Genomic DNA, 8,036 nt, shown 5'->3' on the forward strand with positions numbered 1-8,036 from the left:
GAGCAGTGTTATTCACCATCACAAGAACAGCCCAAAAGTCCAACTTCAACTGAATGGATTGAAACACTGTGTGGTACATACACACAATGGAAAGCTATGCAGCACTCAGGAGCAATGATTTTGAAAAATACTACATAACTTGGCAGAGACTAGATAGCATATCTTGAGGGAACTAAATCAATCTCATAAGAACAAATACTTCATAAAACCATTATTGTAAAAATAGAAGTATAACCAGTAAAATATGTATGGGGATACAAAGGGGTAAGGGGTGGGTACAGAGGGATTATGGATAGGGGCAAAAACAGAGGGTTGCATAGTTTGGTGGGTGGAGGGAATGAAGGAAATGGGAAAGATCCAGCAGAGACCTGAAAAGAGTGGGTAATGATAGTTAAGGGGGTTGATTTTATAAAACATAATGCATGGAAATTATTGTATGAAACATGAAATGAAGAAAGAATAGTGTGAAACATAATGCATATGAACATTGTGAGCAAACTAATGTATATTTAAAAAACAACCAAAATATAGATTTTTCTTCTTGTTGTTGTTATGTGTCATTGAGTCACTTGCAACTCATAGTGACCTTATGAACAACAGCCCTGAAACCTGCTCTATCCTGTGCCAACTTTATCGTCTCTGACACACGTACCCTCATTACCCCAATCACTGTATTTGATCGAGAGTCTCCCTCTCTTTCTCCATTCCTCCACTCTTCCAAGGATGATGTCCCTCTCCAAGGACTAGTCCCTCCTTGCAACATGCCCAGAATATGTCAGATGAAGCCTCAGAATCCTTGCCTCTAAGGAGCAGCCTGGCATCACCTTCTCCAGAATGAACCCGTTTGTTCTCCTGGCTATCCACACTCTTCTCCAGTACCACTGCTCAAAGGCATCAATTCTCTTTCTGTCATCCCTAGTCATTGTCCAGGTCTCTGATGCATAGCAAACAATTGTGAAGACGATGGCCTGGATCAGGCACATCTTAGTCTCCAGACTGATGTTGTTGCTCTTCAGTGTTCTGGAGAGGTCCCTGACAGCCAATTTTCCCAATGCAATTTGTTTCTTGATTTCCTGGCTGCTGGTACCAAGAGTGTTGATTGTAGAGCCAAGCAAACAAAAGCTGTTAACAATCGCAATCGCTTCAGCACCTATTATAATGCTGCCAATTGCCCCAGTGGTAAGAATCTCTGTTTCCTTGATGCTGAGCTTCAATCCATATTGAAGGCTGCAGTCTTTGACCCTCTGTAGCAAATGCTTCAGTCCTCTTCACTTTTAGCAAACAGGGTTGTGTCATCTGCATAATGCAGGTTGTTGATAAATTTTCCTCCAATTCTGATGCTGCATTTCTCCTCATACAGCCGAGTCTCCCAGATGATATGTTCTGCACATAGATTGAAAAGGTATGGAGACAGAATACATCCCTGGCATACAACTTTCCCAATTTTTAATCATGCAGTATCTCCTTGCTCTGTTCTGATGACTGCCTTCTGGTTCAAAGATAGGTTTTACATTGGCACAATCAAATGTTCTGGGATATACTATATAATACATAAACTTAAAAAAATCAAACCACTCATTGAAACTGAGTCAGAACCAGCTCATATAGTCACAACTGGCTCTCCAGAAGGCTTCCAAGGTTGATTGGCTTCCAAGGATATTGCCCATCTTTTTCCCATGGAGTTGCTGGGGATTAAAAAGGTGCAGTCTTTGGGTTACCTACACAACTCCTTATAGACTATGCTGCCAGAACTCCCTATGTATAGCTACACACAGTGTAAACTGTATCTTATTCATTCCTCAAAACCACATGGAGATCAGTATTCTTACTCTACAAGTTTACAGAAATTTATTCAGTTTTTTAGAAATTAACAGCTATGATGATTACCCAATTCAGGAATGAAAGCACTGGAATGTGAAGATGTCAGTGCCCCACACTATCCTGCTCCCCCTATATGGCCTGTTACTTTCAACCGTCCTGAAGAATGAGTTCCACTTTTTCTTCCAGATGAGAAACTGTGGCCCAGAGTAGAACCAGAATTTCAACAAGAAGATGAAGAGATGTCTCAAACCTATCCCACAGTCTGCCTCCTGCTTGGTCTACAAATGGGTAATCCCCACCACCCAGAGTCACAGTGACCCTCTATCAGGTTTCTGATCCTACAAGTTTTATGGCAGGAAGTCTACCTTTTTCTCCTGTGGGATGGCCACTGACCTTTCCGTTGACGAGGGAACATATACTGCACTATGTTGCCAGTGTTCCCTTATAGATGAATTAGGCAGCAGACAAAAATCAAACAGATCACCAAGACCAGATCACGTAAGGAGTGTGCTCAGCTGATCTTGAGAATAAATGAATGGAGGGTTGTTGGTCACAATTAACATGGAAATCAGCATGTTCACCGACCCCTGGGCTCACTGGCTGTTTACGAGAATAAGTGCTTAACACACATCTTGTTAGGCCTGCACACTGATCCTCTTCATTTTACCTGAACTGTTTGCACTGTGTAGATTTTCTTCAGATTGGATGCACACTCAGCTGCTGTGGCACCAGGAAGGGATCTAAGCAAACATAAACAAAAGAACAGACACAAAATGAGTGAGCAATGTTGATGAAATATTCAATATAATACGCATGTCTTAATCAGATCTAAGAACACAGGAGTGGACATTTCTGGGATACCAGACAGAGCTCTAGTGGCTTAATGTGTAGGAAGTTGTACCATCCACCCGAAGGCCTCTCTTGCCATTGCAACCTACCAGGGACTCTGTAGGAAGCCATGTAATTCACAGTCTCCATAAACCTGCTGCACAGTCAGATCTGAGTCAGATCTGACTCAAACACAATGGGATTTTGAGATTGATAATTTAAAAATATTAGATTCCTGCTTTATGAAATAGTGCATTTGTTTCTTTTAAAAACAAGTACATTTATCAGAAGTGAGCAAGGAAACACTGCATGGCTCAAAATTGGGGAGGGTGTACACCAGGGATGTGAACTATCTCCATACCTTTTCAACCTATACGCAGAACAGATTATGCAGGAGGCTGGGCTCTATGAGGAGAAGTGTGGCATCAGGATTGGGGGAAGATCCATCAACAATCTGCGTTATGCAGATGACACAACCCTGCTTGCTGAAACTGAGAAGGACCTGACACACTTGCTGCAGAGGGTCAAGAACTGCAGCCTTCACTATGGATTGAGGCTCAATATAAAGAAGACAAAGATTCTCATAACTGGACCAATTCCCAGCATCAGAATGGATGGTGAAGAGATTGAGATTGTTCACAGCTTTAGTTTGCTAGCTCCACAGTCAACACTTTTGGCGCAAGCAGCCAGGAAATTAAAAGACATATTGCAAAGGGAAAGTCTGCTGGTAGGGAACTCTCCAAAGTACTGAAGAGCAATGTTATCACTCTGGAGACTAAGGTATGCTTGATACAGGCCATGGTCTTTGCAATCAGTTGTTATGTGTCAGAGAGTTGGACAATGACTAGGGAGGAGAAAAGGAGAACTGATGCCTTTGAGCTATGTGCTGGAGAAGAGTATTGAATGTACCATGGACTGCTAAGAAAGCAAACAGATTTATCCTGGAGAGGGTTAAACCAGGCTGCTCCTTGGAGGCATGGATTCTGAGGCTTCATATGACACACTTTGGACATGTTGCAAGGAGAGACCAGTCTTTGGAGATGGACATCATGCTTGGGAGTGTGGAGGGACAGCGCAAGAGAGGAAGACCCTCTATGAGTTGGATTGATTTAGTGACTGGGGTAATCGGGGTGGGTGTGTTGGAGACAGCGAGACTGGCACAGGACAGGGCAGGGTTTAGGGCTGTTGTACATAAGGTTGCTATGTACGTAAGGTACTATGAGTTGCAAGCGACTCAACGGCATATAACAACAACATTTTTTCTGTGGAAATTTAGCCAGGAAAAGGAAAAGCGTGTCTAAACAGACACTGAAAACCTTAAAATCCAGTTTGTAAACATGCTAAAATAATGCTACAACTTTCTATCTGTTTGCCATGAATGTGGTAGTTTATGTGTTGCTGGAAGACATGACACCAGTAATTAAAATACTGGCAATCTACTTCTGAGAAACAGGGCTTCAAAAGTCTATTGTTAGAGAACTAAGATGGCGGCGGCGGAAGAAGCAGTGTGAGGAGCTGAAGGAGCAGCAAGCTGCATTAAAACGGGCCACCAGAGAGACTGACACAGCACATAGAGATTGACGTAGCACAACGTGGAAAGTAGGAACTTGAGTCAGAACTTTTATTAAAATAATTAGTTTGGGAGCTACCGTGAGTGAGTGGCTACAGCAGTGAGCCGCTGGTCCCAGCAGAAGCCACCAGCCAAGCTGCTGTGGGACCCACCTGCCAGGAGAAAGCAGGTTAGCTGGAAACTGAGTTTACTTAAGCCACATTAAGATCAAGTGAGCACGTTGGAATTTGACTGGGTTTTCTTAGGCCCCACCAACCACCCAGGATTGGGTGGGCTGGTAAGAATTTGACAGAGTTTTCTTGGACTCTGCAGACCAGCCAGAAACGAGCAGGGCAGTGGGAATTTGACTGAGTTTTCTTAAGCTCCACTGTACCCAGCGCCCTGGTGGGGCAGGGGACGCTGGTTGAGGGTACCTGGGTGAGAGCTGCTGGGTGAGAACCACTGAGTGAGAGCCACTGGGTGGGAGACCAACAAATGGAATTTGAGTAGGGACCCCACTTGTGAGTACAACCAGAAAGCTGAAATCTGAGTTAGGTCCCTGCAAGTAGCTAACCCATCTCTGTGGTCAACCCCAAGCCCCGTGTCTGCCCTGCCCCTCATTGTGCTCCAAACCTGTGCCTACATGTCCAGTCAGTCAATTTGCCTTTAATCCAGAGCACCTTGATCTGACTTAGCTACAAAAGGCTGCTCTCATAGGCCCTGAAGTGAACTTTCCCTTGAGTCAGGAGTTCAGAGAAAAACACAGGTGGGGTAGCTGCCCAATCAATTGCTAGGGCATTGTTTTCAGATCAAGAACCTACAATGTCTTGAAAGAAGCAATTTATCCCACAACCTATACAAGCACAAAGCAAGATGTTATCCCCAAAAGGTGACACAGTATATATGGATTTTCTGAAGCCAGAAAGTCTCATGAACTTTCTGACACAGAATTGAAAAGCATAATGATTGAATATTTTAAATTAGTGAAAAACAAACTTGAAGAATAACAGGACACTTTAAGCAAAAACCAGGAGGAGCTTAAACAACAATCCAGAAAAATGCAGATTAAACAAATGAGCAATTAGTGGCACTGGAAAAATAAGAAACCATGATCCAAAATATGAGGTCCAATGGTTCAGATGCTGTCAACATGATGGAGGGACACATGAGCAGAATTGAAGATATGGAAACACAGAATCAGCAAAATAGAAGGTAGAATTGTCACCACTGATCTGCTAGAGCAAAAAGCAGAATAAAAAAGGAAGAAAAAGAAGAAAACTTAAGAATAATGTGGGACACCATCAAGAGAAATAACATGCTCATTATCGGAATCCCAGAACAGGAAGAAGCAAATAAAAGCACTGAAAAAGTTGTGGAAGAAGCTAAGCAAACACCATATAGGACAGACCCCAAAAGAAAAATACCAAGGCATATCATAGTCAAATTTGCCATAACCAAAGATAAGGAGAAAATTCTGAAAGCAGCGAGGGAGAAACCAAGAGTAACCTATGAGGGAGAGCAGATAATATTAAATGCTGATCTCAGTAGAAACCATGTGAACAAGACAGTGGAAAGACATATATCAAACACTCAACATAATTGTCAACCAAGAATACTGTACCCAGCAAAATTATCCATCAAATATGAAGGAGATATCAAGATATTCCCAGAAAAAACAGAACCTAAGGGAATTTGTAAAGACAAGACCAACATTGCAGGAAACACAGAGATGTCCTTCTTAGAGAGGTGCCAGAGTAAGCAAGGTGGACCAAAATAACTAGCAACAACACCAAAAAGAACTCAACAAAATGATAGCAATAAAACCCTGCCTTTCAATAATCACACTGGATGTGAATGGTATGAATGCACCACTAAAGAGAAAAAGAGTTGCAGATTGGAAAAAAAACCCAAACACATGAATATGCTGTCCACAAGAGACACACCTGAAAAATAAAGATAAAGAAAGACTAAAAATAAAAGGGTGGGGGAAAATATACCAAGCAAATGGAAACCAGAAAAAATCAGGAGTAGCGATATTAATCACTGATAAAATAAATTTGAATGAAAAAACCATTACAACAGACAAGGAAGGTCACTACATAATGCTTAAAGTGTCAATAGAACAAGAGGACATAACAATAATAAATATTTATGCACCAGATGAAAGACCTGCAAAATATATAAAACACACTAATAAACTGAAAAAGGAAGTTGGAGTAACTGAAAAAGTAGTTGGAGACTTCAATACACCACTCTCAAGAAAAGATAGAACTACCAGAAAAAAAAACCAACTCAACAAAGATGCTCAAGAATTAAACCACACAATAAATGACCTCATAGATATTTATAGGCAAATGCACACACACTCCCCAAAGCCCCCAGTATATCTTCCTCTCCAATGTGCGTGGAAAATTCTTTAGAATAGATCACATTTCATGTCACAGGCAAGCATCAATAAATTAAAAAACACAGAAATAACACAAAGCATTTTCTCAGATCACAATGCTACAAAACTAGAAATTAATAACAAGGGGATAAAGGAGAAAAAATTTGGAAGCTGAACAACACCTTGCTTGAACATGAGTGGGTACTAGAAGAAATAAAAAAATGAAATGAAAAAGTTTCTTGAAACAAATGACAATGCAAACACCACTTACTAAAACCTATGGGAAACAGCTAATGCAGTAATCAGAGGTAAATTTACAGCAATAAGCAAAAACATCAAAAGGCAGGGAAAAATTACCATTGACTCTCTAACCCAACATCTGCAACAAACTGAAAAAGAGCAGCAAGAAAACCCAACACTCTCTAAAAAAACCTGAAATTATAAAACTTAGAACAGAAATAAATGAAACAGAAAACAGAACAACAATTGAAACCATCAACAAAATTAACAGTTAATTCTTAGAAAAGGTCAATAAAATTGACAAACCACTAGCAAAACTAACAAAGAAAAAGACACAAATAATCTGAATAAGAGATGAAATGGGCAAGACACAACAGAACCAACTAAAAAAAAGGTTAACATTAGAATATTATAAAAAAAATAGACTCAAATATGAAAACCTAGAGGAAATGGACACATACTTAGAAATGCACAATCTACCTAAACTGACACTAATTGCAACTGAACACCTGAACAGACCCATTACAAAAGAAAAAATTGAAAAGGTAATAAAACAACTACTTCGAGCTAAAAAAAGTCCTGGACCAGATGATATTACAAGTGAATTTTATCAAATGTTCAGAGAAGATCTATCACCAATTCTACATAAACTATTTCAGCAAATAGAAAAAAATGGAATTCTCCCAGACTCATGCTATGAAGCAAATACATCCTTGATACCAAAGCCAGGTAAATATACCATCAAAATAGAAAACTATTGGCCAATATCTCTCATGAACTTTGAAGCAAAAATCCTGAATAAAATCCTGGCCAATAGAATCCAACAATACATCAAAAAAATAATTCACCATGACCAAGTGGGATTCATAACAGGTATGCAAGGATGATTCAATGTAAGAAAAATAATCAATGTAATTCACCATGTTAACAAAGAAAGAACAAGAACCACATGTTCTTATCAATTGATGCAGAAAAGCCTTTGACAAAATCCAACACTCTTTTCCTGAATAAAACACTCAACAAAGTAGGATTAAAGGAAAATTTCTTCAACATAGTAAAAAGTATATATGCAAACCAGAGAGCCAACATTGTTCTCAATGGTGAGAGATTAAAGACATTCCCCTTGAGAACAGGAATTAGGCAAGGATGTGCATTATCACCTCTCTTATTCAATATTGTATTGGAAGTCTTATTGTTATTGTTGTTTTTTTT

General features: G+C 40.0%; 1 pseudogene; it reads right to left on the reverse strand.

The window, feature by feature from the left end:
- Window positions 1-8,036, reverse strand: part of LOC102858861 — a 157,739-nt pseudogene that overhangs the window by 84,670 nt on the left and 65,033 nt on the right.

The sequence above is a fragment of the Elephantulus edwardii genome, unplaced genomic scaffold (genome assembly GCF_000299155.1).
Source record: "Elephantulus edwardii isolate Elephantulus edwardi_28Jun2011 unplaced genomic scaffold, EleEdw1.0 scaffold00285, whole genome shotgun sequence".
NCBI lineage: Eukaryota > Metazoa > Chordata > Mammalia > Macroscelidea > Macroscelididae > Elephantulus > Elephantulus edwardii.